General features: G+C 41.8%; 1 protein-coding gene across 1 annotated transcript in view; it reads left to right on the forward strand.

Annotated features, from left to right (window-relative positions):
- Positions 1-12,143, forward strand: part of RB1 (RB transcriptional corepressor 1) — a 544,421-nt gene that overhangs the window by 427,277 nt on the left and 105,001 nt on the right. The gene's annotated exons all lie outside the window — the stretch shown is intronic.

Consider the following 12,143-nt stretch of genomic DNA (forward strand, 5'->3'; position numbering starts at 1 on the left):
ATTTTTCCGGTTCCTGAAACTCACCTATAGATCACCTTTTTTTCCCAGATCATATTTCATTATTACTCTTCATCTATGAGAAGTATTTCAGTTTCCCTGCAGCATACTGGCATTTCTTCTGGGATGTTTCAAGGGGAGCTAATTTGCATCAGGAAATTGCTTCAAGGTGATCTATCTGGGACAATCAAAAAGTCTGCATACTCTGTATGTGCTATGGAGACATATTTTGTTATTTCTTTTGTACTTCAAAACATGACCTCTGGCTCACAAGGATCTCACCACCATGACCAATCTTTGCCTTTTTCATAGTAAGTGGGCAATAAATGTGTAGTTGCCAATTGTGGCATCCAAGAAAACTAGGAGGGAAGAATCTGTCGAAACTTAATCAACAGCTGGAGAATAAAGGGGACTTCCATGGGTCAAGGCTGGCTTTCAGCCCTGAGGGAAAAAGTGCTAAGGGGCAAAACCGGGTCCCTTCTTTGCCTGGAGATATTGTGAAAGAACTGCTCAGAACGTCCTTCCTTTCTGCACAAGATTAATTATTTTTTCTAAGTAGAAAACTTGTTTACTTTCTACCATGTCCCAAGTTGGAAATGCAAAATGCTTCATTTACCACAGAGCCACTCAGCATCAAGTCAAGGGGCTCCATACAAGAACTTGAAGTGGATTGAATAAAAGCAGTTCCAGTGGGGAATTTTCTGACACATCCTATTTTGTTGACTGACACTATTCAGTTCCTCAGGTTCCCTCAGGCCCATGTGTATGTGCCTGGTCACAAGACAGGCAAGACATTTCATTTCTGCAAAGGTCCATTTCTCTCTCCCCATCCAGCCTTGATCTCAGCCAGAGAGGAATAAAACAGGATTGCATCTAAGTGGGGAGTAGTGTGTGCTTGCAATATGCTGCCACATTGCTACCCAGGCTATGGCATGGCTCTCATTACACAGCAGATGTGGCTTTTCTTCTTTCTCTTTCCTCTCTCTCCTCTCTATCCAATGACTTTTTTCATCATTTGAACTGATGAGGCCAACAAAAAGCCAGTTTAAGAGTTCTATGCAGCCATATCAAATGTACACACTGCATCTGCTAATGCTGTGGCTCAGTTAGACAGTGATCTTCAAGCTTTCTCCTCCCACATCTCTCTCGCAGGAAGGCTTTCTCCAGAAACATCAGTAAGCTGGTCATCTTACACTGTCCCTCAAGTATTTAATTACACTTCTCAAAACTATCCTTTATGAGAAGAGTTGGTAACAGTGCAGAAACTGCCATGCAGGTCTGTCATGATTCCTGAGTTGTTTTCCTGGTTTGTCTGTTCTGGTCTGTTGTCTTCAGTTTTAAGCTTAACTCCTTGGTCTTGAGAGGTAGAGACCTTCTGTCCCGTGTAAGTACAGCACACAGCACTATGGTGTCCTGTGTCCTTTGCCTCAGGTTTCTAAAAATGGATGCACTCTGATTGATCCTAATTGCTCTTCTCCATTTCTAATGGTTAATCATATTTTGTGTAAGCCTACTCTCCCTGCCTGAGTATGAAATTATACTCAGAGAAGTAAAATCTGCAGGGACAGAGAACAAAAAACTATTTCCTTGACTTCTCATTAACTTTTGGGTTGACAATGTGTCTCCTCAAGGGCTCCTACACAGGACTTTTGTGCCCTAGGTCAATGGAAGTGCCATAGCCACGCTGTAACAGGCCACTCAAACCTACCACCCTAAAGGTTTCTACTGCTTCACCCCAAAATGAGCAGCTTCTGTCTGTAGAACACCCTGGCAGTAAAAGTTCCTGCCTTTCCTGTATCCAGACAGCCAGCTTGGGGTGGTACTGAGAGCATAGTCTCGCTCCAGTGCTGGTGCTTCTTGAGGCAGATATGAACCTGTCAGATAAAGTCAGTGGTTATAACCACAGTGTCAAAAAAGATCCTGTGTCGCCAGGTATTGGTAGTAGCTTTGTGGTGGAGAGGAAGCTGCTTGAAGCTGTGCAGTTCAGGATGCGTTTTAGTAAGAATGAAAGTATATACCCAAACTGAAAGTGTTAGATTAGAAAAATATACAAACCTTATGTGACAATAATGTAAAAGAATCTTGGAAAGATACTAATGCTTCTACATTGGCAGACAGAGAAAAATGGGGCATACTGGACTATGGGTGGACAGGTCATATGTGCAGGGTTAGAGGTTTGGTGGGGAACTGAGAAATTGCTCCCTGTAAACTGTCTCTTCATCATCTGTTCATTCTGTTGCTGCATGAAGGCACTCCCAAAGTGCTGGAGAGATTGAACACAACTTGCCATCACTCATTAAAAAATTGCTGTTCAGGCCATGAGGATGTGCTGCCCTAGCAGTGTGTGTCCTTGCTCACCCTTCTCCAAAGTGGCACATGGCTCCCTGGAGGAGATGGACAGCCAGGAGGCAAGTCTATGTTTGTGGTGGCTGTGGAAGTGGCTAGGATTAACTTTCCCACATGAGAGCCTGCCTGGCAACTGTTTCCACACCAGTGACTGAAGAGCCCTTTGAGGACACCAGGTTCCTATCTCCAGTCACCTTAAGGCAATGTGGGGGAACTTATGCAAAGGGACTCCAGAGGAGCTCATTCCTGGAAACACACAGCTTAACTGGAATCCTCATTCGTTTTGCCTCACTCCATGAATCTGTAGGATTTTTTCTTTTTAAAGCCACCTTTCATACTGTATACAAAACACCTCCCTATGTTACACCCTCATTTCACACACTGACCCTGCTGGTCAATCAGTGTACCCTCTTCACCCGCTCCTGCTGAAAAAGCACTGCAATCACTCCCACCTTGAGATACACACATCAGTGTAGCCCAGTTTTTCTGCTGGGATCTCAATTCTCTTCCCATGCCAAAGAGTCTCTGTCCATATCATTTTCCCTTGCCACCAACCTCCAACCCAGTGCAAGCATTTGTCTTCCTCTCATTTTTCCTGCTCTTAGCTAAACCTGATTTCGTTATGCTAAGGACTTGATGCTCTTTTTTTTTTACAATTCAGGCTCCCCCCCTTCCCTCCTTAACTCCAGAGCTGGGTTCATATCCACTTCTCCACTATTATTATGGGGTTTTATTTCTGTCTGGGAGAGGAATTATTCAGAGTGTGAATGTGTCCCAACCGTATTGACAGAACAAGCAGAGAGGATGAAAGGGCCCTGCTACCTAGGATTTTTGGTTTGCTATACACTTAGAAAAGTGCCTGGGACTGTAGTTCTAAAAAACATAAGAAAAAGGCCTCCTACCCTCTTTATTTTTTGTTCCTTCTTCATTATTAAATATTTACTAAAATCAAGAGAGTTCTGCCCACTTGTGCTAAGAACACATCCTGAAACTCAAGAAATAAATGGAAACTGTGTTCAGAAGTTACTGCTTTAGAAAACTCAGAGGTACCATGAGGATGAGTGCAGGGCTCACAAACTTCGTCTGTGACTTGTACAAGACAGAGGAGAAAACACAGTCTGGCAAATATGATAATGGGATTTATTAAAAGATGTTTTCACACTGAAAGACATCTCTCTAGGTCTCCTAAACCGAAACAAGGTGATAACCCCTGTACATACTGAGAAAATAATGATATACCAAAACATGCCTATGCTTTTTTTTTTTTTTTATAAAATATTTATCACTTTCTTCTTAATGTGGGTTTAAAACTATCATAGAAATTGTCTTAATCTCCACACTCCCAGTCTCATCAAACTGTCTACTTCTCTTGCTCTTTTTTCTCTGGATATTTATTTTTGGCTCCTCTGTCATTCCTGTGTATTTGTTTGTGTTTGTTCTTGTTTTTCAAATATAGGACCTGCTTCTATTGTCTTTACTCAGGCAATTCTTTATTGAAAGCAAATGGCAGTCTTACCGGGAAAAAGGTAGTGGAAATAACCCACGGTTTTCATATTAGGATTATTGTGGCTTCTGTGACAAGCTGCATGATGGTAGGGATATTCCCCAATATACAAGTAGCCTCAGATTTGATCACAGATGAACAGTTAAATAATATGTTTCAATTTACAATCTATGTAAAGAATGAATTGTTCATAAAATTCACTATTTTTAACATATTTTTAAATGCTTTCCATTCAGAAGGGGCAGTATTATTTAGGAATCTAATTCTTCTGCTATGAGTTATTGAAGACTGAAGGAAAACTAACTGGTTTGCTTGCAAGGTACATATGTAAAACATTGACCCATGCCTTTGACTGATGATGGCTTCTTGTCAATCATTTCAGTGATGCAATTTGTGCAAAAAACTCTGTATTCTTCATTGTTGCTACCAGAAATGGCCAGGTGTTTCTTGGTACTTTTGTACATTGGTACATTTCGTTAATCTTAAAGGGGGATTGTAAGCTCCTTTTTTAGCACAGTGAAGATGGCTGATTTACCTCTAAGGCAGTCAAGACTCATAATTGCACATCTTCATTCAATGGGAATATTGCTCTTGACTTCAGTAACTACAGATGAAGTCATAGGCAGGAATACAGATCCTACTTTCCTTTTTTTTTTTTTTTTTTTTTTTTTTTTTTGTGTTGAAGCCTTCCCAAAGGAGATAGTTGACAATTTTTCTGAGATTGAGACTACAGTTTTCTCTTTGAGTCTTGATATTTCTTTACAAATTACTCTTATCTTTATCTTTCCTGCATAATTTATCTCCCTAGTGCAGAGTCTGAGCCACCCTGAACAGGGAGGTAGTCACATTGCCACAGCTTGTTTTAGCCTGTGCTGGTGCGATCAATGCTGTATTACAGTGGATAGAGAAGATTATAACAACCAACCACAGGGATTTCCTGAGAAAATAAGAAATATCTCTTTCATTTCTTTCAGCTTCTTCAGTGTTTCATCCTTGTAATCATATTGCTACCCCACTAATCAGCCTCAAAAATATAAAGAAAACTTGATTTGTTTGCTCTGTAGCTTTAAATAATCCTGAAGAGAAAAATGTTGGAGAGAGACTGTATGTTATTTAATTTTTTGTCTCTATAATCAAGCAAAAGTTGAGGTTTTCTGGAGAGTAAACATATTTTCACAAATCCATTCAGGATTTGAGAAGGTGGTCCTTTAGGAAATTTTCCTGAAGGAAATTTTAAAACAGGTTTAAATTACTGACAGATATCTAACTTTCTTTGGCCCAGTGACAGTACTTAACAAGGAGTATGATGCAGCCCACTCCAAATTCTGCTGTCATTATAACCCGTGGTTTTAACTCACCTCGCCTCACCCCACCCTGCCTCGCCTCGCCTGAGCAATAGTGGAAAGTCTGGGCTGTGTGATGTGAACAAGTCATAGGCTGGGGATGCATGCTTATTGCTCTGCTTTACTAGAACTACAGTATCAAAAAGGAAACCTCCCTCGTTTTGAGCATTCCTGGAGAAATCTTTCCTTGTTCTTATTAAGCCAAGTAACCTTATTGAACTTATAGTTGTTTTTAAAATATATATAAAATGGGGTGGGGTGTTTTAAAAAGTAATGTCCAAGCAGCTTAAAAACTTATCTCAAATGCAAAAGTAAGGATACCTCTGATTACTGCCATGGGACAACTGGCAGATCCCATTTTCTGATACCAGTATTCTCCTGCAGGCCCTCTTAAGTTATGTTGCTGCTCCCTCCATCTTTCCAGAATGCCCTTCCTCTCACCAAAAAAAAAAAAAAAAAAGACCTGATAAACAAGAGCTCTCAGCCATTTTTGCACGCACATCCACAACCCCCAACATCTTCATTGCCAGGCTGACAATGTCAGTTTTCTGACATTAAGAATGAGGTTTCATGTTACATCCAAAGCAAAGTGACTGTGGCTGCTGCCTGCCCAGAGCCCTTTAACTGCTCCTTCCCTTTCCTCCCCCACCAGCCACCTCTGGCTGCTTCCCTGGAGGCAGCTCCAGGGATGGTGCAGCTGAGCAGAGAGTGGCTCAGAGCTTATCCAGCGAGAGCTCATCCACCAAGCAAGCACAGTAATAAAAAAAGAAGCATTTTAGTCTTCGATCCAGCTGATCTCAGACCACACCAAGGCCTGACTCATAGGAAGCAACAGGGCTGTCACTGTAGCAGATACATGCAGTTGTCCAAAATTCAGTGTAACCTGAAACTTCTCCTGAAGATACCAGGTGATGTTTTAAGCAGGCACATCTGGGTTCAGCTCCTGCTGTTGGGGAAGGTTTGTCTTAGGTGTGGCAGAACAGCTAGCAGAGAAATTAACCCTCCAACACAATACATGGTTTACCGTTCTTTGAGCAGCATTAAGAGCCAACCACATCGAAACCTGTTTAAACAGGACAGAGCCTTTTGTGCTTTGTATTGTGCAACTCATGCAGCTTTGCAGAAGTTTATCCTAAAACCCACCAGTTGCGAGGTAGAATTAATCTTACAGCATCAGGCTGGAAAGGTCAGTTCCTCCCTTCTTTGTGAAATGCTGGTAAACACAAAAGAGATTTAATATCGACAAGGCCAACAAAAGCTTTAGGAAGAAAAAAAACCCAAACACAAACAAATGAAAGACCTTGGCTAATAGAAATTCTGACAAATTTGGTAAATGAGAATTTTGTTCCAGTCACATACCACTGATATTCCACCATCCTGTTGCTTCAAATATACAGTAAGAATGCTATTGGAATGGTTTGTACCATAGGATTGCCTAGGGGCTAGTCAGATGGTGTCAAAAAGCACTGTGTGCATGGTCATACTTCCACTGCATCTATGAAAAGACAATCACAGGTCCAGAAAAGCCATGGAAACGTAGCGATATACAGCAAATGGGGGGAAAGGGGTGAAAACAAGGGTGCAGAGCAATGACAGGATGATTTGTACTAGTGGGACGAGCAGTCTATCACTTCCGCTCAGCAGGGCTGTCATTTTACCTGTACATCAGTGCACAGGAGGCTGTATTCTGAGTCCTGGAATTGCAGAGGACCTGTAGTAGTAGGGTCTCACAGCATGTGGGTCCATCCAACTGACTCAGTGCTTCAGGTGTGGCTTCTTTTTCTCCTCTGTGAAGACACCATTTGCCCCAAGGGAGAACAATGCTTCAAATGCATTAAATGCAAATATGTGAGATCCTGGTGGTCTGGCTGGGAAGTTTGAGATAAGGGCAACTTTACAAATCTGTGGTGTCCCAGCTGCCATAGATGTGGCTCTTCTGTTGGGCTAAAGACACAGTTTTAGCAGTATATGGATTTTGATGGACAGGACAGCTCCTTCCACATATAGGAGAGCCAAGGTCCAAGAAAAGAAAGTTTCCACCAGATCTGTAGGACCTGCCACAAGATCCAATGGCAAATATGGACAAGGCCATGTGCTGGCCAGCGAAGGCCTAGAAGGCCAAGTGAGAAAGTTTGCATTTGAGGTAGCAGAAAAGGAGACAAAAAGATAAGTACAAAAAACTCCTGAGGCCTAAATAGAAAATTGAGGCTGTGACACTCTGTGCTAGGATATATTGTAATGGAGCAAGCCGAATTTCTCTTTAACTTCCCAAAGCAGGTGTCCTGGGGTAAATTAATCACATGCATCCAACAGTTCTGGCAGTCTTGAGTGCTAAAGGACAAAGTGAAAAGGAGCGATAGTGTCAGTTCAATAAATCCTAAAAGACAAAAGATACTTGCAACATTTAATGTATAAAAAAAGGGTAAATGGCATGTGTTGGGCTGGTAGGGAGAAGGAAGCAGCTGCTAGGATACTAGAGGACAAGGGCTTGCACACATTTTTTATTTCTGTGAACGGAAATGAAAGAAGGAAAACAGCTTAAGGGAAAAGAGAGTGAGCTTTCAAAGTTATTCTGTGTCCTTAGCTTCCCTGAGAAGTTTTTCTTTCTGTATCTGATTTAGATTATAAAGTCCCTGGGGCAGCAATAGTCTTTAATTTGAGACTTCTTCAGTACTGGCTAAATCATGATGCTTAATGAGCAAATAAAGTGTTGATAAATTCATACAAAGGTTGCCTTCCTGGAGTCTGGCACTTAATACAAGACACCCAGTTAGGACTGAAGTAAAAACATTTGTACTGAACCCTCATACAGGATCAGCTTTAAGGGAAGAGGATGAGAGTCCTTTCACTGCCTCCAAATGAGGGAGTTTCTGGTTCATGTTGCAAATGATTCTTTGAAATTAAGAGCATGCAACCGGGTACTGTGCATATAGGTACATTTCTGCATATTGCATATGGTAATTTCCCACCAGACAAACTACAGACCCAGTCAGGCAATCTGCTGTGTCTTGATGGACCTCAGGGTTCCATGTAGGTGCAGAAGCCGGCCATGCAAAGCAGCTTGCTAGATTATGGCATAATTCATTGCTGTGGTACAGCTTACTCACTCTAAAGGGCTTTATTTACAGCAGGGATGACTGAGGTGCCAGGAGGCACAAGCCAACTTGTCAGGCTTATTCCGTGCTTTGTTGTAGTGGCTATATTTTAGACAGATTGTGAAAATTATGTTATTCTTAAGATTTAGATTACAGTACTGCCTAGAAATGAATAAAAAATGGAAATTCTGCTGCAAAGGTTGGATCCCAAATTTTGTGAAAACACCAACGGTCTGCAATCCCATCCATCTGCAAGCTAAAGAATGGCAAAGATTTATGCACCATTTGGTTTGCCAACTTCAGCAAGCTCTGGGATATTTAGAAGAATATGGACGGTGATAAACAGACTCAAATGGCTTTTGATATGTTTCCTTTCTTATCCTATTCTGTTTACAATAGTAAGTGCCATCTTTTGTTTTCTGCTTTAGCCCTCCGGAATTTAGGCTACTCTTTTTGTTTTGAGTTGTTAAAGGAAAGGTAGACTTGGAGGTGATAGCAGATTTAGCTGAGGACGAAGTTAAAAAATATGCTATAGCCATATTCCCCCATCTAACCAAAACAAACAATCCGGAAAAAAATTCCCAGATCAACACATTAAGCAATGGAAAAAAAATTCATTTTGCTGATAAAAATGACATTCCCAACAGAGGCTTTTGTCACTGGAATTATACAAATAAAACTACTAGTCTTACCTGTGTTCTAATGTATCTAAAGTCTACGCTTAGTAAAGTCCTTGTGAATTAATTCAGGGATTGCATAAAAGGGACGGTGTGACAGCAAGTTTTTTGTGGGCCATTTGGCTAAGAATCTGGCAGATGAGACTTCTTTCAGGTGAAGCTGAGGGGGCCATGTGGAGAAGAAGCAGGGGGTGGAAGGCAGAATAAGGCAGAGAGGAAGAGCTAGCCATGGTGCAAAAAGCTTTGAAACAGTGTAAATGGATTTCAACTTCTAGCTAAGAAAGCAGGCTGAAAAAATGCCTGTCACAGAAACACCTTCCACTTGTCTCCTCCCTCCCCCTGCTCCAAGAAATGAGAATGATATACATAGTTAGACAGAGACAGATAAATATATATAGGGAGAGACATAAAACTGGGAAGAGTGGTTGAGGGAAACCTTAAGACACACCATATCACAATGTTATTCAGTTAACAAGAGACAAGGAGTAGCAGAAACAATTAAAAAACACCATGATGCCATATGGAATTTTCCACATTCAATTGCATTTAAAAGCTTTATAAAAGAAACTTTAAAAATAACTACATTCTCCTCATGTCAAAATAGTGTCCTTTGTTAGCAGACAAAATTGATATTTAACAGCCCCCCCCCAGTTTTACAACTTTGAATCCAAAGATGTCTAGCGCAGGCATTAGAATCTTATAATCCCAATGTAAGAGATAGCACCGAGTGATTTTGAACTGTAGATGGGCAAGCAGAGGTACTGCTTGAAGCACTGTGGCATTTTAAGAGTGACATCAGAAAGAGAAAGCAGCTCCCAGTCCTATGGATGTAATAGCTATTTTCCACTCAGAGTAAACAAGGAATCAATGAGTTGCCCACTTTTTAGTGTCTGCTGAAACAATGGAAAACATCTGCCCAAGGACATAAACAGACAGATCTAAACAGCATAGGTCATCTCTTCCTAGAGGGGGTCCTGATATCCAATATATGATGTGGCAGGGAACTAAAGGAAATGAAGCCTTGTACGTGAGACAAAAAGGCAGAAACCTGAGATGGAATGAGAAAGTCATGTCGATATAAAATGAGATTCACCTACTTGCCTGAGAAAAAAATGACACTGTGGCTTTGAGAGAGGTGATGGGCTGGTTTAATACAGTTACTTATGCAGAAGTGGGGAGATCTTCTTCCTCACTTCCTCCCTCCTCCCCGTCTTGGCCTCACAAGCCCATTTGATACTGGTGCTGGTCCTTATATCTCTCTGAATTGACTTAACTTACCAACCAAGCAGAAAACTAACCCAGAAAAACTTAGATATGCAGGGGTCATACATGTAGCACAGGCAATCAGTGGAATTGCTGTTGGGAGGAGGAAAGTATGAAGAGTGAGGAGGAAGATTAAGGACAAGAGGACGAAGAAGGTGAGACAAGATTTCCTTTTGGAGGAATGGAGCCATCCAATCAGCTCAGCTGCCTGTGAAACCACAGTCTGAAAGCAAGCACATAGAAGCAAAGCACAGTCTGGAAGTAAGCACAGAGATTCACCTCGTGCTTTATCCTTACTCTGGGCTCTAATAGAAATAGTCCTAATATCCTAAATTCTCACTAAGAGAAAGGTCAGAAGTGGCAACACATAAGGGTGCTGCTCTAATCCAGCTTCAGTAAGCTGCCATGGTTTGTAAACATGATTCAAGAAGCAGACAGAGCATATTTGATCTGGAAAGATAAGTGTATGCTGCCCGGGGAAAGAGTCAGATGTACTTTGACACAGATAATAAGATGCCATGCCTTAGCCTTGACCGTCTTTTGCATACCCATCTCTCTGTGAAGAATATCTGAAGATGTCATTAAGGAGAACAAAGGAAAGCAAAACTCTGAACTGCAGCTTTTGCATACTAAATATTGTCCTGAATACACAGTGCGCCTGCACGGATTCCCTTTGAAATGGGAACAGAGGTGTCACCTGGTGCTTTTCTCAATCTAGGAGTGAGACAATAAAGTCCCACTTATAAAAAAAAAATTTAAATCCATAGTGGTAGTCTGGGAAAGTGTAGCTTATGATAGCTTTATTAAAGTACTTTATCGTTTTCATGTAGGATGCTCAAATACTTTCAGTGAAAGTTCCTATTAAAGTAAAACCTCCAAGGTCATACCAAATATGGTTGGAAAGTGCCTAGAGAAATCTCTGTGTTTTGTCTTCCTCGGCGCCCATAACTTTTTACACTTCAGTGAAATATCTGCAAATGTCTAGGATTTTAAGGCAGTTAGACTGAATTTTGGAATACCTGGGGCAATTTGCAGTCTTGGGTACAAGCCGTATGATCAGCTGTTTTATCTTGAGGTCATGTAAAATTACCATGGTTTGCTTTGTGGATTTTATATCTTTATAAGAAAAATAATTAAATGATCCATAGTTCTTTAAATGCTTTAGGATGATAGCATGATGCAGGTTAAGTTTGCTTTTCTGTCAACAATTTTAAAGGACACAGACGACCAGGAACACAGCATAAGGACAATTCAGTCCTGGTGCCATCTAATGCTCTAGGGAGAAAGACCAGATTTTGCCCAAGTCAGCAGCAGAGCACCCGCTGAATTCAAGGACTGCATTTTTCTTGCCAGGTATCTCACTAAGAGCGATAGAAACATTACTCTGCCAAGCTCTTGCCAGGAAATCAACTGTACCCAGGTGAGTCACCAAAATGAAATCCTTCTCAGAGCAGCCTACAATCATCCCCACAATGTAAATTCGCATAGGTGCATCACATAATTTTACTGTAGAGCACCCTATTAGGATGGTGTGCTGGGTTCACTGGACTTCTAACACCCACTGCACCGGAGAGGAAGAGGGAAGGTCACATCTCCACTTCCCCGTTGCTCCTCGTATTCTTCCCGAGGAGTTTAACAACTGCTGGACTTCACCTCGATGCTGCCTATATAGCATTTCGGGGATTTTCTTCCCGAACACGAGACCCAAACATTTTAACAAAAATCAAATTAAAATGGCAACCAGAGAAATGCTGGCACTGCAGTAGGTGAACCGAACTGCTTACGCCACCCATGCCTCGGGAAGCGCAAGGCTAGCAGCGTGTCGGCCCGGGGCGAGCCGCGGGCCGGCCCCCAGGCCTTGCACAGGAGCCAGATGGGGGCTGGGCGGCCGGACCCCCGCGGGGCTCCCCGCCGAGGC

The sequence above is a fragment of the Pseudopipra pipra genome, chromosome 2 (genome assembly GCF_036250125.1).
Source record: "Pseudopipra pipra isolate bDixPip1 chromosome 2, bDixPip1.hap1, whole genome shotgun sequence".
Taxonomy (NCBI): domain Eukaryota; kingdom Metazoa; phylum Chordata; class Aves; order Passeriformes; family Pipridae; genus Pseudopipra; species Pseudopipra pipra.